The 25,673-nt window shown below is 45.1% G+C and overlaps 1 protein-coding gene and 1 long non-coding RNA gene across 7 annotated transcripts in view; one reads left to right on the top strand and one right to left on the bottom strand.

Annotated features, from left to right (window-relative positions):
- LOC140200620 (polypeptide N-acetylgalactosaminyltransferase 16-like) overlaps positions 1-25,673 on the bottom strand; it is a 329,730-nt gene that overhangs the window by 285,719 nt on the left and 18,338 nt on the right. The window lies entirely within an intron of this gene.
- The window catches only part of LOC140200650 (uncharacterized), a 76,310-nt gene that overhangs the window by 47,556 nt on the left and 3,081 nt on the right, over positions 1-25,673 (top strand). Inside the window, exons 3-4 of one of the 2 annotated variants that reach the window (XR_011886684.1) lie at positions 14,808-15,085; positions 21,282-25,159. This is a non-coding gene — a long non-coding RNA (uncharacterized lncRNA). Of the gene's footprint in view, positions 1-14,807; positions 15,086-21,281; positions 25,160-25,673 lie in introns of those variants that run through there. The other variant, XR_011886685.1, reaches the window with a different exon arrangement.

Here is a 25,673-nt window from a genome sequence, read left to right as displayed (position 1 = left end):
GTTCACACTTCTCCTGGACATTCTCTCTTCAGCCACTTCTCAATGGGAGGAAGATACACAAGACCATAACGCCAGGATCAAGGATAACATCTCTCCCATAGTTTTATTAACTCTCATCTAGTATGCTACGGTGGACCTTTGGCCTCACCATCTACTTACGATAGCCTTGCACATGGGCCACCGGCACTGCACTTTCTCTGTAAGTGTATCACTACTTTCTGCACTCTGTTATTGCTTTTCCCTTGAACTAGCTCAATGTGATGAAGTGATCTGAATGGATGGCGCGCAAAGCAAAGTTTTTCACCGTACCACAGTACATGTGACAATAACAAACCAACTTACCACTACGAATGGATCTGCCAGCCTTCAGTGTTGTAGCACACAGGAAGCATCAATTAGAGGTGCAATTGTAAGTGTACTGGACCAACGGATGTGATTAGATTAGAATAGATTCAACTTTATTGTCATTGTGCCGAATACAGATACAAAGCCAATGAAATGCATTTAGCATCTGACCAGAAATGCAAAGAATAGTGTTATTTACAAAATAACTACAAATTTAAAAAGTGCTACAGCACACAAATATAAAAGTACCGAGACAGTTTAGTGCTGTGATGTGAGGTTCAGCAGTGTGATGTGTGGTCAAGTAATAAAGTGAGAAGCAAGTGGGTGGTGGAACTGCAATGCTGATGGGGAAAAGAGAGAAGAGAAAATGTATTGGATGGTGGAATCTTATTGGGGGGAATTAGGAAGGGTGATCTGACAAATGTGGAGGCTGGTACAAAACTAAAGAGCTATTTAATGAGGGAAATGAAGGTGTAGAGGGTCAGTAACTTTAAATTCCCTGACGATACGTCCTCCTCATCGTAAAGGAGCACTACCATAAGACAGCAGCCTCCATCATCAAGGACCCCCATGCTCTCTGCCATCAGGAAGGAGGCCCAGAAGCCCTGTGTGCGACACTGCCAGATTCAGGAACAGTTATTACCCTTCCACCATCGGGCTCCTGAACCAACGTGGATAACTTCACTCACCTCAATGCTGAACTGACTGCACAACGCATAGACTCACTCTGAAGGTTCTACAACTCAAGCTCTCAGTATTCTATTACTTATCTACATTGACCTCCATTGGACCCTCTTCAATGCTGGCACTTTTCAACTTCTAGTTCAATTGTCATTCAGCCATACACGAATACCCATGAATACAGCCAAACGAAAGAGTTCCTCGGGAGCCAAAACACACGACCAACAGCCATACCAGAACAAGGCAATGTAGTAGATATAAGATAGCACTAAACATACAGTCACACAAAAAAAATTATACAGCCTGAGTCCCTGAGTGACATGTCCTGTGAATTGTGCGTGGGTGTTATCGGCAAAAACAAGCAGTTCTCCCCAGTCCACAGAATGGTATAGTCGAAATCCACCAGTTGACCACTAGAGGGCAGCACCAATGGGCAAGACCAGCCCCCCTACCCAGCATAGGCACTGCGCTACACCACCTCCGGTCACCTCTCCTGGACAGCTGCAACAGGTAAACCCGCAGCTTCCACAATATCCCAAATCCGGGCTGACTGATGCTGCAAGTCATTCCTGTTATCGGTGGACAGCAGGAGGATTAGGGTGGGGATGGGGGGCATGTGAGAGGGACAAGTTGAACAAATGGGATTGCTCTGACAGCCACCATGAACATGACGAGTCCTGTTTGTGACTTCAGCTCGGCATTCAACACCATCGTCCCAGAAATCCTCCACTCCAAACTCACCCAGCTCACTGTCTCCCCTGCCATCTGTCAGTGGATCATAAGCTTCCTGACTGACAGGGTGCAGCAAGTGAGGCTGGGGAGCATCATTTCTAGCACCCAGACAATCAGTACCGGTGCCCCCCAGGAATGTGTGCTCTCCCTACTGCTCTTCTCCCTTTACACTAATGACTGCACCTCACAGGATCCATCTGTTAAACTCCTGAAGTTTGCAGACAACACAACTGTCATTGGTCTTATCCGAGACGGTGATGAGACTGCATACAGACGGGTGGTGGAACGGCTGGCCCTCTGGTGTGGTCAGAACAATCTGGAGCTAAATAAGCTCAAGACTGTGGAGATGACAGTAGACTTCAGGAGGAGCCTCCCAATACTCCCCCCACTCACTATACTCAACAGTATTGTGTCTGCTGTGGAGACCTTCAGGTTTCTGGGTGTCACAATCTCCCAGGACCTGAAATGAATACCCAACGTGGACACTCTTATCAAAAAGGCTCAGCAGAGGTTGTATTTCTACGTCAACTCAGGAAGTACAACCTGCCTCAGGAGCTGCTGATTCAATTCTACTCAGGAATAATCCAGTCTGTTCTCTGTTCGTCCATCACTGTCTGGTTTGGATCAGCTACCAAACAAGACAAGAATAGACTCCAAAGAACCGTCAGGGCTGTAGAAAGGATTATTGGTGTGAAGCTGCCCTCGATCCAGGACTTATATGCATCTAGTCAGGAAGCGAGCAATCAGCATCATTGTAGACCCACCACACCCTGGACATCACCTGTTCCAACTCCTTCCTTCTGGTAGGCGCTTTAGATCACTGTATGACAGGACAAATAGATACAAGAACAGTTTCTTTCCGTATGCCATCAGTCTTATGAACACTTGAATTTTAGTCTATTATAAACCAAGTCCACCTGTACATACACAGGTATACCTCATTGTATATAATTCATGATTATTTGCACTATTGTTTTGTTTGCTTTTTGATTCTGTACAGCGAGAGCTCAGGGAAACCGGCATCAAATTCCCTGTATGTGTCCACATAACTTGGCGATAATATAGGATTCGATTCTGATTCTGATTCTGAAACTGCCTCCGTGTAGATCATTAGAAATGTGACAGCCAAAGTGTGGGAGAAAAGATATTTGACAGTGTTGTCGCAGACACAGGAAATGAAATACCAGTGTAACAGTGACATCACAGACACAGGAAATGAGGTACCAGTGTAACAGTGTTGTCACAGACACAGGAAATGAAGTACCAGTGTAACAGTGACATCACAGACACAGGAAATGAGGTACCAGTGTTGTCACAGACACAGGAAATGGTGCCAGTGTGACAATGACATCACGGACAGAGGAAATGAAGTGCCAGTCTGACAGTGTCATCACAGACACAGGAAATGAAGTGCCAGTGTCACAGTGACATCACGGACACAGGAAATGAAGTGCCAGTGTGACAGTGACATCACAGACACAGGAACTGAGATACCCAGAGTGCTGCCAGTACTGCACAGAGCATGGATGGTATACTACCGAGTGAAACCATGATCCCCTTATCCCAGTGAACTGTCTCCATCTAGTCTTCAATCAAAGAATTCTTTGCTTTATTCCAAACTGATGTATGAACCTCAATTTCAGCAATGTTTGAATGTATCAAAAAATCTGTAGAGTACCTCACTCCCTCTTTAATATCATCATTCAGCAAACATTCATTTTGTTTCCAAAAATACATGAAAGAGATCAAGCCCTGTCTTTATCTGAATTACTGAAGCCTCACAGAATATCATATTTCTGTTGGGATGCTTCCTGACCCATCCCTCCCTTCTCAATATCTAATAGTTCTGGCTTAGCATGCTGTATTGTTTGAAAGGGAAAACACAGGCTCATTCTAAGTATTTAGAACTTAAACTACTTTTCATCTCTCACAGCTCTCTTCCCTTTCTTGATCTGTCTCCACCTCTGGGGACAGACCATGTACCAATCATTTACAAACCTACTGACTCTCAGTTATCTTGGCTATACCTCTTCCCACACAGTCACTTTGAAAAATTGTCTTCCCTTCTCCCATTCTTCTACCTCCACAACATCTGTTCTCGGGGTGTGGTTTTCCATTCTAGAACATTTGACGGGAGCAGTGTGGAGAGGAGTAAACTACAGTACAGAAGGGACAAGCGGGGTGGCCATTGTTGGGAGTGGGCCAGTGTTGAGAGTGGGAGTGTCAGGCTTTGGCTCAAAGGAGGCTTCAGCTCGGAAGAGGCGTTAGCTCTGAGTAAGCTGTCTGGGTAAGTTTCTGTTAAGTTTCCCTTTTTTCTTACTGTGTCAGGGGTACTTAGTGTAGTTTAAATGGTGATTGTGTGTTCTTCATGCCGGATGTTGGAGTCCTGGGAGACCCAGCGTCTCCCAGGGAACTACATCTGCGTGAAGCGCATCCGGCTGCAGCTCCTTGAAGACCGTGTTGGGGACCTGGAGCAGCAGTTGGGAGAGTGAGGATATAATCGATCAGAGTTACAGGGAAGTAGTCAACCCGAAGTTGCAGGAGGCGAGTAGTTGGGTGACAGTCAAAAGGAATGGGACAGTGGCTAGGCAGTTAGTGCAGAGCACACCAGTGGCCACACCCCTCAATAATAAATATACAGTTTTGGATACTGTTGTGGGGGATGACCTCCCAGGGGAATGCCACGGAGACCAGGTTACTGGCACGGAGCATGGGTCCGTGGTGCAGAAGGGAAAGAGAGAGAAGAAGGAAGCAGTAATGATAGGGGACACAATAGTGTTAGGAACAGACTGGAGATTCCGTGGACGTGAACTGGACACTGGAATGGTATGCTGCTTCCCAGGTATGTCTCAGGTCATGTCCACAGTATTTTGGAGGGGGAGGAGAGCAGCCAGATATCTTGGTACATATTGATGCCAATGACATAGGAAGGAAAAGCAAAGGGTTCCTGAAGAGAGAATTTAGAGAGCCAGGCAGAAAGCTGAGAAGCAGGACCTCCTGGGTCGTAATTTCTGGATTGCTGCCTGTGCATGTGCCAGTGAGGGTAGAAACAGGATGATTTCGCAGATTTCTGCATGGCTGAGAAGCTGGTGCAGGGGCAGGCCTTCAGGTTCCTGGATCATTGGGGTCTCCTCTGGGGAGGTATGACCTGTTCAAAAGTGACGGGTTGCACCTGAACCCGAGGGTGACTGATGTTCTCATGGGCAGGTTTGTTAGAGCTGTTGGGGAGGGTTTAAACTAATTTGCAGGGAACCAGAGAGAAGGGACTCAGGATAGGACGGATGGTAAAAAAAGCAAAGATAGTGTACAGTCAGACTGTCAGGAAGGACAGGCAGATGATGGGACAAAATTGCAGCCAGCAGGGTGAGTATCAGCGCATTGGGGATGCAGAATCAAAAAGTTTCGCAAATACAGCACTCAAAGTGTTATATCCCAATGCACGGAGTACAAGAAATACGGTAGATGATCTCGTTGCACTATTACAGATTGTCAGGTACGATGTTGTGACCATCACTGAATGGTGGCTGAAGGATGGTTGTAGTTGGGAGCTCAATGTCCAAGGCTACACGTTATATCAGAGGGATAGGAAGGTCGGCAGAGGGGGTGGTGTGGCTCTGCTGGTAAAGGATGGCATCAAATCAGTAGAAAGATGTTGAATCCTTGTGGGTTGAGTTAAGGAACTGCAAAGGTAAAAGGACCCTGATGGCAGTTATATACAGGCCTCCCAACAGTAGCTGGGATGTGGACCACAGATTACAATGGGATATAGAAAAGGCGTATCAAAAGGGCAATGTTATGATAGTCATGGGAGATTTTAACATGCAGTTAGACTGGGAAAATCAGGCTGATAATGAATCTCAAGTGAGTGCCTATGAGATGGCTTTTTAGAGCAGCTCGTCATTAAACCTTATAGGGGATCAGCTATACTGGATGCAATGATCCGGAGGTGATTAGGGAGCTGAAGGTAAAGGAACACTTAGGAGACAGCGATCACAATATGATTTGAGTTCAACATTGAAATTTGATAGGGAGAAAGTAAGGCTGATATAGCAGTATTTCAGTGTGATAAAGGAAATTATAGTGGTACAAGAGAGGAGCTGGCCAAACTGGAAGGAGATGCAGGCAGGGGTGACAGCAGAGCAGCAATAGTGTGAATTTCTAGGAAAAATGAGGAACGTGCAGTGTAGATATATTTCAAAAACAAAGAAACACTCAAAATGGCACAATAGTACAGCCATGGCTGACAAGGGAAGTCAAAGCTAACGTAAAAGCAAAAGGGAGGCCATACAACAAAGCAAAAATTAGCAAGAAGATAGAGGATTGGGAAGCTTTTAAAAACCTACAGAAGACAGCTAAAATAATTATTGGGAGGGAAAGAATGAAATATGAAAGCAAGCAAGCAAACAATAGCAAGGTGGACAGAAAAAGCTTTCTCAAGTGTGTAAAAAATAAAAGAGAAATGAGAGTGGATATAGGACTGCCGGAACATGAGGCTGGAGAAATAAAAACAGGAACAAGGAAATGGCAGGTGAACTAAATGAGTATTTTAAATCAGTCTTCATTGTAGAAGACATTAGCAGTGTGCCAGACATTGAAGAATGTGAGGGAAGAGAAGTGAGTACAGTTAATATTACAAGGGAGAAAGTGCTCAAAAAGCTGAAGGACCTAAAGGTACTTAAGTCACCCGGACCAGATGAACTGCACCCTAGGGTTCTGAATGAGGTAGCGGTAGTGATTGTGGAGGCGTTAGTAATGATCTTTCGATAATCATTGGGCTCTGGCATGGTTCTGGAGTACTAGAAAATTGCAAATGTCACTCCATTCTTTAGGAAAGGAGGAAGACAGCAAAAAGAAAATTATAGACCAGTTAGCCCGACCTCAGTGGTTGGGAAGAAGTTGGAGCATGAGGTTATGGAATACTTACTGACACAGGACAAGATTAGATTAGATTATGAGGACACTCAGTCCTCATTTATTGTCATTTAGAAATGTATGCATTAAAAAATGATACATTCCTCCAGTATGATATCACAGAAACACAGGACAGACCAAGACTAAAACTGACAAAACCACATAATTATAACATATAGTTAAAATAGTGCAAAGCAATACCGTAATTTGATAAGAGCAGACCATGGGCACGGTAAAAAAAAAGTCTCAAGTCCTTCAGCCCCATCATCTCACGCAGACAGTAGAAGGAAGAAACTCTCCCTGCCATGAGCCTCCAGCGCCGCAAATTTGCCAATGCAGCATCCTGGAAGCACCCGACCACAGTCTGACTCTGAGTCCGTCCGAAAACTTTGAGCCTCCGACCAGCTCTCCGACACCGAGCACTGAGCACTTCGACCCTGGCCCCAGCCACCAAGCAACAGGCAAAGCCGAGGATTCGGGGCCTTCCCCTCCGGAAATTTTGGATCACACAGTAGCAGCGGCAGCGAAGCAGGCATTTCAGAAGTTTCACCAGATGTTCTTCCATGCTCTCATGTCGGTCTCCATCAAATCAGAATTGTGCATGGCCTCCGACTTGACAGATTACAGATATTCATCACCGGAGAGGCCGTGCGCGCTGCGTCGCACCACCATCTTCTCCTCCTCCCAACTACAGACAGGGCGAAGTCAGCATGCTTTCCTTAAGGGAAAATCTTGCCTGACAAACCTGTAGGAATTCTTTGAGGAGATTACAAGTAGGATGGATAAAGGGGATGCAGTAGATGTTGTATATTTGGACTTTCAGAAGGGCCTTTGACAAGGTGCCACACATCAGACTGCTTACCAAGTTAAGAGCCCATGGCATTACAGGAAGTTACTGGCCTGGTTAGGGCATTGGCTGATTGGTAGGGGGAAGCAAGTGGGAGTAAAATGATCCTTTTGTGGTTGGCTGCCAGAGACCAGTAGTGTTCTGCAGGAGTCGGCGTTGGGACCACTTCTTTTTATGCTGTATATCAATGACTTAGATGATGGAATAGATGGCTTAGTTGCCAAGTTTGCAGATACAAAAATTGCTGGAGGGGCAGATAGTGTTGAGGAAACAGGTAGGCTGCAGAAGGACTTAGACAGATTAGGAGAATGGGCAAGAAAGTAGCAAATGAAATACAATGTTGGAAAATGCATGGTCATGCACTTTGGTAGTAGAAATAAATGTGCAGGCTATTTTCTAAATGGGGAGAAAATCCAAAAAATCTGAGATGCAAAGGGATTTCGGTGTCCTTGTGCAGAAGAACCAAAAGCAGCCTTTCTCAACCTTTCTGCCCTGGAGGAATCCTTGAAATAACTTCCAGGTCTCAGGGCACCCCTGCATAAAAATCATTACATCTACATCTCACAGTAAGTTAGTGTGATCAGCAAGTTGTAGATATAATAATCCAAAAATATTTGTCAGTGCTCCTGAGTAAAAAATGATTATTTAGCCAACCTTTCCTGAAAAAAAAATTGTTAAGATTAGTTTACCTTTCTTGAAATTACTCTTTCTCTTTCATAAATCTTAAAAGCTAAGGCAAACATAATAAATTTCTCAATTCTGGGTTGAACTTGAGATACATGGATTTCAGCTCCAACTGAAATGAGATGATTTCTATCCTTGCTCTTGATACTTATTAAACAAAAAAAAAGCTTGCTCACACATGTAAGAAGTTGAAAACTGCACCAAAATATTGATTGCTTTCCTATGAATGGCAGGATACTCTTCTTTCACAGAAATCCAGAACTTACCCAGGGGCAGGTCAGTAAATCCCATCCTAAGTGCACAATCAGAGTGCAGCTTACAAAGTTCTTCCTCTTCTCTCAAAGTCAAGTTCTCAGGCTGCACAAAAGATTCAGAGAAAGGATCCCTCACCCAGTCATACATTTGTTTTGAAAGGGAGGAAAAGTACTGTTCAATGTTGTTCTGCAGTTCTTCTAGGTAGTTTTCAGTAAGACTTGAGACTTTCTGATATCCTCCCTCACTCTCAAGCCCAAGCAGCAGTGGAAACATTTCAAGATTTCCTTTTGTGGAATGTTTTTCCTAAGATTCAGTTTCCTTTTAAATCCACGAATCTTATCACTTGAAGTCAAAACATTTTCTCCAGGGCCTTGCAGAGACTTGCTCAACTGGTTCATATGATGAAAAACGTTTGTCAAATAGGCTAGTTTCTGCACCTATTCTTCACCTTCAAAGTACTCAGCGAAATCTGGCCTACTACTTTCTTTTAAGTACTCTTGCAATTCACCCAAAAGAGCTCAAACACTGTTGTGAACTTGTCCCCTGTGTGTAGCAGGAAATTGGTGTGTTCTTTGTCCAGGTTTTCACACAAATTTTTAAACACTCTTGAGTTAACTGGTCTTAGAGCTACTAAATAACTTGCTTCCTGAACCGTGTAACTGACTATGACTTTATTTTCATAAGCTTTAATCTGTTTGTTCCGAGGTTTCAATAGTCATTTCAAATAATCAGCAATTTTACGTGTCATATGTTTGTGATTTGTAGTTAAGTGTCTTTTCAATTTTGCCATTGGTACTTTTGTAGGTTGTTTGCCACAGACCAGGCACAATGCAATTGGACAACTTGGATCACCAGTCCATGTAAAACCCATTGATAAGTAGCTTTCGTTGTAAAGATATGGTACCGGCTGATTACTTCGTCCTGCTCATTGCTTTTGTCTCCAGGACCCAGGAGAGGGGTGGATGACTTCTGGGGGCAACAGGAGGCATCGGGTCTCTGCTGCGGTCCTGAGTCTCCCAATCGCGAAGGGTGGTCAGTCATTGGTGTGTGTGCGCATACCTAACTGGTAGTTGTCTGCCACAGGATCTGCAGATATACCTGCATACCGACCACCCTGCGAGGCCGCATGCGCTGGCGACGCACTTTCCCCACCTGAGACACTGCTGGCTTCTAGTGGACAGCACCAGATATGCCGCTTTGAGGGAACTGCCTCGCTTTCACCGAGAGCTGTTGAGAGTTTGGGGTCTAATCTCATCCAGACAGGTGCTCCTGCACCGATGGCGGGCGGTGCTGCAGCTGCGAGGGGACTGGTCCCCGTCCCATCACGCTGGGTGTTGAGGGGGTTCAGGGAAGTGGAGGGGTTCCGGCTGCACCACCACCACCCGGTGGGCGGGAATCGCCTGTCAGACCCAGGCCCCGGAATACCACTCGGCAGAGGGCCCTGAACAACGTGAGCCATCATGTGGGGTTTCCCACCGTGCCCGTCCGTGATGCTCCAAAGTGCTTCTTGTACGGGCTGCTCCTGCACACCTTTCACTTCCTCGCCTTTGTCTCCCGACCATACTCGCCTTGGGGGTCCATGTTACCATCAGGCAGCAGAGGAGGTCCCCAGAGGAAATCTCTTTATGCAGGGGACCTGCAGTACCGTACGACAGGTGTTTAAGCAGGTACCGACACGCCGTCCTCCTGTCCGTTCTGTGGCCGGGAGGAGTCAGTGTACCACGCTTGCACAGAGTGTGAGCGGTTGCAGCCCCTGTCTGAGTATCTGAACGGGCTGCTGCTCAGGTTCTGGTTGCACATCAGCCCCGCGCTCCTCATCTACAGGCAGGGGCAGGCCGGCACAAGGATCTTGCTCCTGGGCCTGGCCAAGATGCCCTTTCACAGGTCGAGGGGGTAGAAAGTTGAGGGCTCTGCCAGGGCGGACTGCTTGTCCCTCTTCCGAGGGTGGGTTGGTGCTGGCTGTCCTTGGAGAGGGAGCATGCCGTCACAACAGGTACAGTGGGGGTTTCCAGGATGCTGGGCCCACCAGGGAACTGACTGTCTTAGAGGCAGTAAGTTAACCTTATCAGAATTGTCTGTCAGCAGCACACAAGGGGAAACTGGGGGAGGTAATTCGGGAGGGAGAGGCTGACGTCACAGCCCGAGTTGGGCAAGTCCATTGAACACTTGTAAAATGCATTTCACACTCATCAACAGCCTGCTGTCCTCCCCTCTGTGTAATACAGCCCTCACCAATTATCAGCCTACTGTCCTCTCCTCTGTGCAATACAGTGCTCACCAATTATCAGCCTACTGGTGTCCAATGGCCTCCCCTATCTAGCATTTAAAAACTGAGAAGGGAGTTGAGCAAACAAACACAGTCCTATTACGCACTGCCATACTGGGCTGAGTGACCTCTAATGAGATTGCTAATGGGGCTGCTTGGTCACTGGCCACCACTGCGAGCGTTGCATAAAGTTCAGAAACGGTGTTTTTTTAAATTAATCATGATCTCTCGCGGCCTCTCATGGAATCCCGGTTGGTAAACACTGCCTTAAAGGTTAACGTGCAGGTCAAGTTGGTGGTGAGGAAGGCAAAAGCAATGTTAACATTCATTTCAAGAGGTCTAGAATACAAGAGCAGGGATGTGATGCTGAGGCTTTATAAGGCACTGGTGAGGCCTCACCTTGAGTATTGTGAACAGTTTTGGGGATCCTTATCTAAGAAAAGTTGTGCTGGCATTGGAGAGGGTTCAGAGGAAGTTCACAAGGATGATTCCAAGAACGAAAGGGTTATCATAGGAGGAACATTTGAGTGGCCCTGGGTCTGTACTCATTGGAATTTAGAAGTATGAGGGGGATCTCACTGAAACCTTTTGAATGTTGATAGGCCTAGACAGAGTTGATATAGAAAGGATGTTTCCCATGGTGGTGGAGTCTAGCACAAGAGGGCACAGCCTCAGGATAGAGGGGCACCCACTTAAAACAGAGATGCGGAGAAATTTATTTAACCAGAGGGTAGTGAACTTGTGGAATTTGTTACCATATGCAGCTGTGGAGGCCAGGTCGTTGGGTGAATTTAAGGCAAAGCTTGATAGGTTCTTGACTGGCCATGGCATCAAAGGTTACGGGGGAAGTGGGAGGTAGGGCCGAGGTGGAGAAAAAGGATCAGCCATTATTGAATGGATCAATGGGACAAATGACCTAATTTTGCTCCTATGTCATATGGTCTTCTCAGGCAGGTGGTACAGATTCTAGGTTCTGAAACAGCTGCTTTCAGTTTTTGACCTGCACAAATCTAATCTCACCTCAGCAACAGAAAACCAAGAGCCACATCTTGCACTGTTGTGGACTTGTCTCTGATTGTGTATTTTTTGCACTGATGTCTTTCAGCCTTTTTTGCTTCAGTGTTTTGTATAATTTTTGACCAATTTATGCATAACATATTGTTGTGATACTAGAAACATACAAATCTACAGCAAATTACAGGCCCTTTGGCCCACAATCTGTTCCACACACTCACTATTCTCTGTGTGAAAAACTTACCTCTGACATCCCCCTTGGACCTACTTCCAAGCACCTTAAAACTGTGCCCTCTCATGTTAGTCATTTCAGCCCTGGGGAAAAGCCTCTGACTATCCACACGACCAATGCCTCTCATCATCTTATACACCTCTATCAGGTCACTTCTCATCCTCCAGCACTCCAAGGAGAAAAGACCAAGTTCACTCAACCTATTCTCATAAGGCATGCTTCCCAATCCAGGCAACATCCTTGTAAGTCTCCTCTGCACTCTCTCTATAGTGTCTACATCCTTCCTGTAGTAAGGTGACCAGAACTGAAAACAGTACTTCAAGTGGGGTCTAACTAAGCTCCTATATAGCTGTAACATTACCTCACGGCTCTTGAACTCAATCCCATGGTTGATGAATGCCAACACACCATACACCTTCTTAACAACAACGTCAACCTGCACAGCAGCTTTGAGTGTCCTATGGGCACGGATCCGAAGATCTTGCTGATCCTCCACACTGCCAAGAGTCTTACCGTTAATATTAAATTTGACCTACCAAAATTAACCACTTCACACTTATCTGGGTTGAACTCCATGTGCCACTTCTCAGTCCATTCCTGCATCCTATCGATGTCCTGCTGTAACCACTGACAACCCTCCAGACTATCCACAACACCCCCAACTTTTGTGTCATCAACAAACTTACTAACCCACCCGTCTATTTCCTCATCCAGGTCATTTATAAAAAATCACAAAGAGGAAGGGTCCCAGAACAGATCCCTGCGGAAAACCACTGGTCACCATCCTCCATGCAGAATACGAACCATCCACAACCATCCTTTGTCTTCTGTGGTCAAGCCAATTCTGGATCCACAAAGCAAGGTCTTCTTGGATCCCATGTCTCATTACTTTCTGAATGAGCCTCACATGGGGAACCTTATCAAATGCCTTACTGAAGTCCATATACACTATATCTACTGCACTACCTTTGTTATATCCTCAAAGAATTCAATCAGGGTCATAAGACATGACCTGCCCTTGACAGAGTCATGCTGACTATCCCTAATCAGATTATGTCTCTCCAAATGCCCATAAATCCCATCTCTCAGGATCTTCTCCAACAACTTGCCCACCACTGAAGTAAGACCCACTGGTCTATAATTTCCTGGGTTATCTCTACTCCCTTCCTTGAACAGGGAACAATGTTTGCAAACTTCCAATCCTCTGGTATTTCTCCCGTCCCTATTGATGATGCAAAGATCATCGCCAGAGGCTCTGCAATCTCCTCCCTCACTTCCCGCATTAGCCTAGGGTATATCTTATCTGGTCCCAGCAACTTATCTTTTCAGAAGTTCCAGTACATCCTCTTTCTTACTGTCTATACACTCAAGCATTTCAGTCTGCTGCAAGTCATCCCCACAATTGCCAAGGTCCTTTTCCCTGGTGAATACCAAAGCGAATTATACGTTAAGTACCTCCGCTACCTCCTCCGACTCCATGCACATGTTTCCACTCTCACTCCTGATTGATCATATTCTCACATGGCTCATCCTCTTGCTCTTCACATACAAAGCCTTGGGGTTTTCCTTAATCCTGTCCACCAAGGCCTTCTCATGGCCCCTTCTAGCTCTCCTAATTTCATTCTTCAGCTCCTTCTTGGCACCCTTGTAATTTTCTAGAGCTCTAACAGTATCTAGTTTCTTGAACCTATCATAAGCTTTTCCTTTCTTGTTAATTAAATTTTCTACATCCTTTGTACACCATGGTTCTTTTACCCTACCATCCTTTCCCTGCCTCAATGGAACATACCTATGCAGAACACCATGCAAATGTTCCCTGAACATTTGTCACGTGCATTTCCCAGAGAACATCTGCTCCCAATTTATGTTCCTAGGTTCTTGCCTAATAGCATCATATTTCCTGTACCCCAATTAAATGTTTTCCCATTTGTCTGCTCCTATCCCTCTCCAGCGCTATGGTAAAGGAGTTAGAATTGTGATCACTACCTCCAAAATGCTCTCCCACCGAGAGATCTGACACCTGACCAGGTTCATTTCCCAATACCAGATCAAGTACAGTCTCTCCTCTAGTTGACTTATCTACATATTGCATCAGGAAACCTTCCTGAACACACTTAACAAACTCCAACCCATCTAAACCCCTTGCTCTAAGGAGATGCCTGTCAATATTAGGAAAGTTAAAATCTCCTATCACAACAACCATATTATTATTGCACCGTTCCAGAATTTGTTCCAATGATCCAAGAACTTGAAACCCTGCCCCCTGCACCATCTTCTCAGCCTCTCACTCATCTGCGCTATCTTCCTGTACTGACCTTCACTAACTCGTGGCACTGGGAGTAACCTGGAGATTGGCACCTTGTAGGTCGTGTTCTTCATCCTCCTTCCTAGCTCCCTAAACTTAATGCACAGGACCTCTACTCCTCTCCTGCCTACGTCATTGGTACCAACGTGTACCACAACCTCCGGCCGCTCAACTTCCCCTTCCAGAATATTCTGCAACCACTCAGAGACACCCTGGACACTAGCACCCGAGAGGCAACACACTATCCTGGTGTCTCTTTTGCTGCTGCAGAATCTCCTATCTGTCCCCCTAACTATCAAGTCCCCTATGACTATTACTCTGTTAACTTCTCCCTGCCCTCTCAGGCTCAGAGTGCCATTGGTCTGGCTGTTGCTGCCTTGCCCAGATAGAGATGCAAGATTTTGTACCTGCACACATGACAATAAAGTCAACTTGACTTGAGAAGTAAAGGAAGTACTTTCGTCATTTCTTATGCCTCTTCATTTGGTTGGTCTCCGTTCTGCACTGATTTTGCCTTACATTTGTTTCTTCTTAGTTTTTTTCAGAAGCTCAGAAAGAGGAGCAGAATTGGGCCATTCAGTCTTCGGTTATGTGCAACCATTGGTCTGATCTCAGCCTCAACTCCACTTTCCTGCCAGTTCCAGCAATTTCTCAACTCTCCTAAAGCCAAAACACCAAACTCAGCTTCCCATGAACAGGCACCCACAGTCCTCAGAGGCTGAAAAATCCAAAGGTTCCAGGACACATTACTTCTCACATTGCCGTGATTGAACCATTCCTAAACTGCAGGAGGCTGCTCAACGTCCATGCCAGGTACATCAGACTCAAAAACAGTTACTTTCCCCAAGCAGTAGGGCTCCACCCACCAACGCCACCACTAATAGTCATTGTGTTTTATTATTATCATTGTGTCCTTTGTGAAGTTTGCGAAGTTTTTTTGCGCTGCATCGGATCCAAAGAAACAATTATTTCATTCCCCTTTACACTTGTGTGCAGGAAATGACATTAAATAATCTTGAGAGGGGAAGTAGACTAATTTTGCTGAATGACTTGATTCTGCTCCAATGTCCTATCCTCGTCCCCTCAGCTTAGCCTTTCTGAGGTTATGCCAGTTGTCCATGTCCACTGTTGGCATCTGGACCTTTTGTTCAGGTACTAATAATCCCATAAACAGAAGGAGCTTAAGGATAACTGAACCCCCATTAGATGTTCTCCACATTAGGGAAACCTAATGCAAGTATGGTGACTACTTTACACAACACCACTAGAGCGACCTGAATGAGCCGACCCTACTCCAATTACAAGTCAAGGTAGAAGGTGATCTGAGCAGCTGGAAGTTTCAACATTTTTGTCTTTTTGGTGTCTGATATTTTGCTTTTGGGGGGGTGCTTGCATTACATGGGGTTGTTTTGGTTATGAGGTAGGAGCAGGAATTTCATCTGGGACTCTGTGAGATATTGGGCACAAGTTAGAGGGATATCAGCACTTGCAAGAGGAGGAGGAGAGACAGAATAGGAGAATGAGAGGACAGAGCAGTGCAAGGTTGATGATGGGTCCAGGAGTCCGGGCATTGCCGACTAGTTAGCTTATGAGAGGGATTGGTTAAGGAATCTGGGGTGAATGGACAGGGTGTGTGTGGAGAGGGTAACTGGGGAGAGCAGTAGGCCTGGGAAGGGAGGTAAGGGATCAGAGGGAAGGTAGAAGTTGAAAGACAGGAGATGGGAGATAGAGGGGCAATTGCAAGGAAGCTAGAAGGGGAGATAGAGGGGCGAGAGGTGATAGGACGGGAAATGAGAAGGGGGTGAAGGGTGACAGGAGGAGAGATGGGTAAAGGAAGGGCTGAGGGGAGGTAGTAAGGGATATGGGTGATGGGAAGAGAAGAATGGTCATGGTACAGGTGGGAGTGTTGTGGAACTGGAGAAAGAAAAGTTCAGAATGACGTAAGGTTTACTGACCCAAGTGTTACTGAACAAAGCTCCAACACCAGACTATCTGATTTTGGCTGCTAGGAAAAAGGAACGCTTAAGTTGCAATGAAATTAACCCAGAGCCTACAGTTGCATCCCTCAACATGAACACAGGGTGCGACGAGCACCCCCAGCACCCTGGACCCCCAATTACATCAGAGCTGCCTCTAACCTGAACTCCATCCACTCTTAAGTGTCTCCCAGTCCACAGACCTGACAAGGCTAAGTGTGCTTTTTCAAGAACAGAGATCCAATGAACACTCATGGCTTTCCAGAGCTGCCACCTGGAGGGCAAGGCTCATTTTTCGTAACCTCCAGGAATGGGAATGGATCAGGCTGTGCCTGGTGATCTCGGGGAAAACTACTAAATAGCTTCAGGTCTACCGTGTCATTCTATCTCCGCTCCTCTACATTCCCAATTGCTTATCCAGCTGCCTGTTATTAGGTTAAATCTGTTTAAATTTATCTTTGGGGGCCCTTGAGAAACACAATCCTGAGATTGGGGAGGACCAGGCTGATAGACAACGGATTTAGAGAGTAGATAAAACAGCCACATTGCATTTCCTCGGTCAAATTTCATTACAGTCTTGGAGCTCATTCAGTCAACCTCATCTATCCCAGCTCTCAGAAAAATTCCATCCCATTCCTCTGCTTATTTCCCGTGAACTATTCTCTTACATTTTCCCAGCAACTCCTTGCTACCACCTACACCACAGGGAATTTACAGCGGACATAGACCATAGACTATAAGACAAACAGGCAAAATTAGGCCATTTGGCCCATCGAGTCTGTTCCACCATTCAATTAAGCTGATTTATTATCTCCCTAACCCCACTCTACTGCTCCTCTCCGTAACCCTTGTTGCCCGTTCTAATCAACAACCGACCAATGACCTACCTCCACAGCTGTCTGTGACAACCAATACCACAGATTCCCCACTCTCCGGATGCAGAAATTCCTCCTCATCTCTGTTCTAAAGGGATGCCCCTGCATTCTGAGGCTGTGCCCTCCGGTCCAAGGCTCCCCCACTATAGGAAAACATCCTCTCCATGTCCATTCTATCCAGGTCTATCGATATTCAATAGGTTTCAATGAGATCCCACTTCATTCTTCTAAACTCCAGTGAGTACAGGCCCAGAGCCATCAAATGCTCCTTATACCTTCACCTTTTCATTCCTGGGATCATCCTTGTCAACATGCTCTGATGCCAGCACATCCTCTCTTAGATCATTCTTTCATTATGTGCTGTGTTGTATGACCTAGGCAATCATGGACTTTCCATGACCATGATTGTTTTTGGCGAATCTTTCTACAGGAGTCGTTTGCCATTGCCTTCTTCTGGGAAGTGTCTTTCTTAGATAAGGGGCCCAAAACTGCTCATAATACTCCAAGTGTGGTCTGACTAATGCGTTATAAAGCCTCAGCACTACATCCCTGCTTTTACATTCTTGTCCTCTTGAAATGAATGCTAACATTGCATTTACCTTCCTTACTACTGACTCAATGTGCAAGTTCAGATGCAACGTGCTACGTGCATGTTCTCCCTTTGCACCTCTGATTTCTGAATTTTCTCCCCATTTGGAAAATAGTCTATGCCTTTATTCCTTCTACCAAAGTGTATGACCATACACTTCCCTGCACTACATTCTACCTGCCACTTCTTTGCCCATTCTCATAATCTATCTAAGTCCTTCTGCAGAGTCCCTGCTTCCTCAACATTCTTGGCCTCTTCCACCTACCTCCATTTTGTCTGCAAACCTGGCCACAAAGCAACCTATCAATCTTACGTCTTTCAGATGCAGGAGGAATCCAGAGCACCCAGAGGAAACCCACCACCTGCTCCAACACATTGCTGCCCTGTACCAAAAGTACCAGTCTATTTTATGTAACTGATAGAAGTATATCAACATTATAAAAGGCTTGGATAGGAGAGTAAGTAAGAACTTGGCCTTTTCTCCTTGGAGCGACAGAGGATGAGAGGTGACCTGATGAAAGTGTATAAGATGATGAGAGGCATTGATCGTGTGGATAGTCAGAGGCTTTTTTCCAGGGCTGAAATGGCTAACACGAGTGGGCATAGTTTTAAGGTGCTTGGAAATAGGTACCAAGGGGATGTCAGAGGTAAGCTTTTCAGACAGAGGGCGGTGAGTGTGTGGAATGCACTGCCGGCAGTGGTGGTGGAAGCGGATACAATAGGGTTTTTTAAGAGCCTCTTAGATCGGTACATGGAGCTTAGAAAAATAGAAGGCTATGCGGTAGGGAAATTCCAGGCAGTTTCTAGAGTAGGTTACATGGTCGGCACAATATTGTAGGCCGAAGGGCCTGTAATGTGCTGTAAATTTCTATGCTCTATGTTCTATGATAGAAAGAATCTTTCTCCAATGGTAGGGGCATTAGAAACAAGATGGCATAGGTTTATGGTGAGGAGTTTTAAAGAGCATTTGAGGTCAGGGTTGGTTGAGGACTTCAAGTTCTTCTGTGTAAACATCACCATTAGCCCGCCCTGGTTAAACCAGGCAGACACACTGGCCAGCACCTCTACTTTCCGTTGACCCTCACCAAATCTTACAGACGCACTACAGAGAGCATCGTATCCTATCTGGTTGCAACAGGAGGAGGAGAGCTAGTGCTGGAGGAGCCTCAGCCCCTGAGCTTGTCCAACAGATCTGAGGTTGCTGCTCCCTGTAAGGATGAGAGTGGGAGCTGTAGGAAAGATGAGAAACCAAACTGTAGCACCATGCGTTAGGGAGCCATTCGAGGGGTGGGGAGGGTGTGAAAAGAAGAGAAGTGTAGTTGTAATTGAGGATAATATATTCAAGGGAATAGACACAGTTCTCTATTGCAAGGATCGAGAGTCCCGAAGGCTGTGTTGTCTGCCTGGTACCCAGGTTCGGGGTGTCTCATCTGACCTACAGAGGAATTTGGAATGGGAGGGAAAGACCCAGTTGTCGTGGTCCTTGTGGGTACCAGTGTCACAAGAAGAGCAGGGAAAGAGGTTCTGCTGACAATATTTGGGCAGCTAGTCACTAAATTAAAACACAGAACCAAAAAGAAAATTAACTCTGGATTGTTATCGGAGTCACGTGTAAATTGGCACAGAGCTAATAAAATCAGAGATAAATATGTGGTGTGAGAGAAGTGTGTCTGAATTTGTGGGACATTGCCACCAGTATTGGGGAAGGATGAGATAGCCTTCACCTGAACCACCCCCTGGTGAATGTCATAACTAGGGGTGTAGGTAAGGCTTTCAACTAAATACTAAATAGGAGAGAGTCGGTTCAACGGCTTGGAATAGTGTTGACAAAACAAAAGGGAAGGAGTGGTGAGTGAAAGGTTACTGAAGTCGCTAGAATAAAGAATAAGACAAAAAGTTTGGGAAGGGTTAAGAATTTAACTTCAGGCAATGTAGAGACAAAATTGAAAATGGAAGTGAAAACAGGACTGACTGTATGTGATTTTGCAGCATAGTTAAAACTGGCAGGTATGAAGTTGTGGGTATTACTGAGTTATGGCTGAAAGACAACCAGGCCCAAGTACAGTTTCTATCCCTCTTATCAGGCTCTCACACTCTAAAAGATGAACTTGACCTCCCAATCAACTTCGTGTCCTTTGCACTTCAGTTGCCTAGCTACATTGCACTCTCCTTGTAACTGTAACACATCATTCTGCATTCTATTTCTATCAAATGCTGATATTTTTAGTAAATGGAAAATGCTGAAAACATTTCCAGCATGTTCTGTTTTACTTCCGAACTTTTGGGAAAATATACTTTAACTCTTCTCACCATGTTACGCCCAGGAATGCATTTCATAGAACATAGAATGCAGACCCTTCAACCGACCATGTTGTGCTCATCTTGTAACCTACTCTGAATTCAATCTAACTCTTCCTCCATGCTTCTATCATCCATATGCCTAATCATTTCTAAAATGCCCCAAATGTACCTGAATGTACCTCCACCCTTGGCAAGCACTCCACACACCCGCCACTCCCTGCATTAAGAACTTACTGTACTTCTGACGTTGCCTTGTACTTTTCTCAAATCACCTTAAAATGATGCCCTCTTGTATTAACTATTTCCGCCCTGGGAAAAAGTCTCTGGCTGTCCACTCTATCTCCACCTCTCAGCATCTTGTGCATCTCTATCAAGTCACCACTCATCCCCCGTCGCTCCAAAGAGAAAAACCCTAGCCCACTCAACCTAATTTCATCAGCCATGCCGTCTAGTCCATAACACTATAAGATATAGGAGCAGAATTAGGCCATTTGGCCCTTCGAGTCTGTACCACCATTTCATCATGGCTGATCCAATTTTCCTTTCAGCCCCAAATTCCTGCCTTCTCCCCATATTCCTCCATGCCCTGACAAATCAAGAACCTATCAACTTCTGCCTTAAGTATACATGAAGTCTTCCACAGATTCATTGCTCTCTAGCTAAAGAAATTCCTCATCTCCATTCTAAAAGGATGCCTCTCTATTCTAAGGCTGTATCCTCTGGTCTCAGATTCTCCCATCATTGGAAACATGACTCACCACAGTCGAGGCAGCATTCTGATTAATCTCCTCTGCACCTTCTCTAAAGCTTTCACGTTGTTCCTATAATGAGGCAACCAGAACTGACCACAATATTCCAAGTGTGGTCTAACTAGGGTCTTATAGATTTTCAACATGACCTCAGAACTCTTGAACTCAATTCCCCAAATAATGAAGGCCAACACACCATATGCCTTCTTAACAAACCTATCAATTTCCACTGCAACTTTAAGGAATCTATGAACGTGAATCCCAAGATCCCTCTATTCCTCCACACGGCCAAGAATCCAGCCATTAACCCTTTATTTTGCCTTCAAATTCAACATTCCAAAGGGAATCACTTCACACACTTCCAGACTGAACTTCATCTGCTACTTCTCAGTCCAGCTCTTCATCCTGTCAATGTCCTGTTGCAACCCATAACAATCTCCACACTATCCACAGCTCCACCAGCCTATGTACCATCTGCAAACTTACTTGCATCTTGAAAACTATTTTGTTTTTTGACAGAGGCACAGGAGACTGTAGTTGCTGGAATCTGGAGCAAGACACTAGATGCTGGAGGAATTCAGTGGGTCAGGCAGCATCTGTGGACAGTCGGCGTTTCAAGTTGAAATGCTTCAGCTGGACTGGTCTTGAAAGATATCGATCTAAAATGTCAATCGCCCATTTTCTTTCATTTCATGAGTTGCCATTGACAGAGAAATATCTGAACTCTTTCACAGAAAACAGAACAGAACACTGCAGCACAGGATTGGTTCCTTTGGCCTATGTTGTTTGTGCTGAACATGATACGAATTAATCTAATCCCTTCTGCCTGTTGTATACTAGTTATATGTTAAATAATTTGATTTCCAGAAGGAGATTGATAAAGTGCCACATGAAAGACTTATCTATATAGAAAGAATGTATGGAGTTGGAGTAATGTATTGGCATGGATAGAGGGCTGGTTAATCAACAGAAGTCAAAAAGTTGGGATAAATGGATGAACCTCTGGTTGGCAATAAGTGATGAGCAGAATACTTGGCGCATGACTGTTCACGTTCTACATTAACGATTTGGAAGAAGGGACTGAATGTAGTGTAGTCTATCTAAGTTTGTTGATGACACTACATTTAGTGTAAAAGGAAATTGTGCCGATGATGCAGAGAGCCTGCAGATACTGTAGGGTTAAGTGTGTTGGCAAGTGCCTGTAAGAGGGAGTACAAAGCTGGTAGATGGAAAGCCATCTCATTTGGAAGAAAAAATAGAAGGTAAATTTTAATTTAATTGGTGAAAGATTGCGACATGCTGTTGTGCCGGGGGCCTGGGAATGCTTGCATATGAATTGCAGGTGCAAAAGGAATTTTGGCCTTCTTAGCTAAAAGGATTGAATTTACAAGCAGGGAGGTTATACAACTGTACAGGGTACTGGTGAGGCCACATCTGGAATACTGCATGCAGTTCTTGTATCATTACTTGAGGAAGGATATACTGGCTTTAGAGGTTCACCAGGCTGTTTCCAGAAATGAGGGGGTTAGCCAATGAGGAGAGACTGAGTTGCCTGGAACTCTACTTGCTGAATGAGAGGGGAACTTATAGAAACATATAAAATTATGAAAGCAATTGCTAAGGTGGAGGGAGGAACGTTGTCTCCATCGGTAGGAAAGACTAAAACTCGGGACATGGCCTTGAAACTCTGGGAATAATAGACTTAGGGCAGAGATGAAGATGACATGCTTTTCCCAGAGGGGAGTGAATCTGTGGAATTCTCTCCCCAGGGAGGCAGTAGAGGGTACCTCTTTAAATATATTTAAGACACAGCTAGAGAGAATTTTCCATAGTGGGGGAATTGAGGGTTATGGGGAAAAGGCAGGGAAGTGGAGCTGAGTCCACAGCCAGATCATTCGTGAGAACATTGAATGGTGCAGCCTGCCTGATTGGCCTAATGGCCAACCTGTGCTCTTATGTTCTTATGAAGGTGAGCATGCCATATGCCTTCGTTACCACTCTCTCTGCTTGAATTGCCACTTTCAGGGAGCAACGGACTTGGATCCTTTTGAATGAGGGGCTGGTGTGCCTCCTGAATGAGGGTTCCTACCAGTCAGATAGTAATAGGACTAGTGCCCAGCACACACAGCAATCCGGCAACAGCTGCCCATCAGGAACAGCTGTTAATACAAGCAGTTGGTGTGGTGAGGAGGTCCAAGGGAACCACCGGAAAGACAAAGCAACAACTTGGCTCCATACTTCACTCTTGCTATCCCAAAGGAGGGTGTCCCAGACCATAAGTTATTATAACAGCCTGCTGGTCAGGCCTTATAGGAGAGGTTGATCCCTACCAATGTATCATAGTATCCCTTTATAACAGAGACGAGGAGGAATTTTTTTCAGCCAGAGAGTGATGAGTCTGTGGTTTTCGTTGTCATAGACAGTGGTGGAGGCCAGGTCAGTGGGTGTATTTAAAGAAGAGAATGATAGGATCTTGATTCGTCAGGACACCAAAGGTTACAGGGGGAAGGCAGAAGAATGGGAGGAGTCATAAATCAGACATGGAGCAGACTTGATGGGCTGAATGGCCTAATTCTGCCCATCTGTCTCCTGGGCATACATTGAGGTGGACGAATGCAGAATACGGTGTTACAGTTAGAGAAAAGGTGCAGTGCATGCAGACACAGAGAGATAAACTGGGAGGTTAAGAGATCATCTTTGAGGGTACAGGGAGTTCATTTGAGGTCCTGGTAACAAGGGGCTGGAAGACGTCCTTGAACCTGGTGGTCTGTACTCTCTCTAGCCACTGTGCTGCCTGATGGGAGAGAGAAGAAGAGAACATAGCCAGGATTGGAGGAATCTTTGATTATGTTAGTTGCTTTTGTGAGGCAACAATTGATTAAAGTCTATAAGGTTATGAGGGCAGACTGCAGGAAATATCAGAGGTAGATAAATCAGAGAACACATATTTAGGATAAGGGAGAAGAGATTGAACGTGGATCTTCTGCACTCACCCACAGAGTGGTGTGTAACTGGAACGGACCAACCAATAGAATGGTTGGAGCAGAGTCACCAGCAGCATTTAAGCCAAACATTTGAATTGTCCAGGTTTAGAGATATATGAAACAAGTCCTGAAGGATGAGGTTGACTAGTCGGCATTGACGTGGTGGGCAAAATAGCCAGTTTCTATGCTGTGAACCTGTTCCCAGTGTAAATCCAACACTAACTGAATTGAACAGTAAGAATAATGAAAGCTAGACCCTACGCTATAGAAAGGAAGCTTTACAGCCGATCACAGATGAGAGGACAGACTAAACCAGGCAGGGCGAGGATATTCAGACAGAGGAAGGGAGAAATAACTGAGTATAAATGAATGGTCTGGGTAGGATGAACAAGAAGAGCATTTCCTTTCACAAAGTAAGCAACATTCAGGAGAAACAGCCATCTGCTAATTAATTGAAGGATCAGGGTGGCTGAGGAACAAACTCAATGAGTATCAGGAGTCTGAAACTCAATACCAGGAAAGGTGGTGGTGGCAGAAACCCTCTTCATATCTGAGCAGTGCCTGGATGAGCCCCTGGAGAGCCCTGGCCTGAGAACCGTGAAGTGGGACAAGCACAAATCTTTAGCCAATATGGCACAGTGGCCCAAGTATCCTCCTTCTATGCATTAAGTTGCTACGATTCCAAAGGACAAAATTTCTTATAGGCCCAGGGGCATTGACACAAATCTTGGCACAATACTTATAGGATTTTAAGTGTAATGTTACTGTGATGTGACCATTATAATTTGGACTGACTCCAAAGCACTGGTATCATGTAGCGTACTGAGATTAATTCATGGTTAGCAGAACTGTACTCGATTTAATCTCCTGTTCAAAAGACCCGCTCTATGTGCCAGGTATACACCAGGAGGCAATGGATGCAATAAAGATAAAAGAGCTTTGTATTTGAAACTGCCTTTCACAACCTCAAGATATTGCAAGAGGCAATAATGAAGCTCTCTGTGGTATACTTACATAACAGCAGAAATGCTGACACAAATTTAATTCAGCACATCCCACGGCCACCAGCCTGCGTTAAAGATCTGATAACCTGCTTCATGATGTTCTTTAAATAGAGGCACAGAATTACACAGCATAGAAACCGGCTCTTCAGTCCAACTCAGCCAAGTTACCTGCCTGCGTTGCTCTTATTTGCCTATATTTGATCCTTATACCTTTAAACCAGGGCTTCCCAACCTGGGGTTCACAGCATTAAAAAATCTGGTAATCGCTGCCTGCAACCTCAGCCTCCTGTTCTCCAGAGAAATAGGTTTCAGCCTATCCAAGCTCACCATATAACTCGCCCTCCATTCCAGTAACATACCCATGAATGCCTCCTGAACCTCTTACAGCTTAACAACATCCTTCCTACGGTTAGGCAACCTGAACTGCACACAAATGTAGTATCACTAATATCTTGTAGAATCGTAACTTGTACTTAATGTCTGACCAATGAAAGCAAGTGTCTTCCTCACTATCCTCACACCCACCCCGTTTACCTGTGTCACCACTTCCAAATAACTGTGCACTTGCATCCACAGGTCTCTCTGTTCTACAACCTTTGCCAGAGCCTTGCCATTTGTTGTGCAACTCCTGCCCCAGTTGAACTTAGCAAAGTTTCACACGAGTTAAATTGCATCTGCCATTCCTTGGCCCACTTCCCAAGTTGATCTAGATCCTGCTGCCTAATTTGCTTCACTGTCCATAGATTGGAAATGCTGATGCAAATTTGCATTTAGCAATGTCCCATAACTACTAACTCGAGTTAAAGAGTTAATCTGCTTCCTGATATTGGTTAAAGACTATGAGCAAACGTAATGTAGCAGACCACATCCCATAATATAACAAGACAAAACATTTACATCAAGACAAAGGAGAAGGTAGGTGA

This window comes from Mobula birostris, chromosome 1 (genome assembly GCF_030028105.1).
Source record: "Mobula birostris isolate sMobBir1 chromosome 1, sMobBir1.hap1, whole genome shotgun sequence".
In the NCBI taxonomy this organism is placed as follows: domain Eukaryota; kingdom Metazoa; phylum Chordata; class Chondrichthyes; order Myliobatiformes; family Myliobatidae; genus Mobula; species Mobula birostris.
Note: the sequence above shows the minus strand (reverse complement) of the source record. Positions and strands in the feature narration are given on the sequence as shown.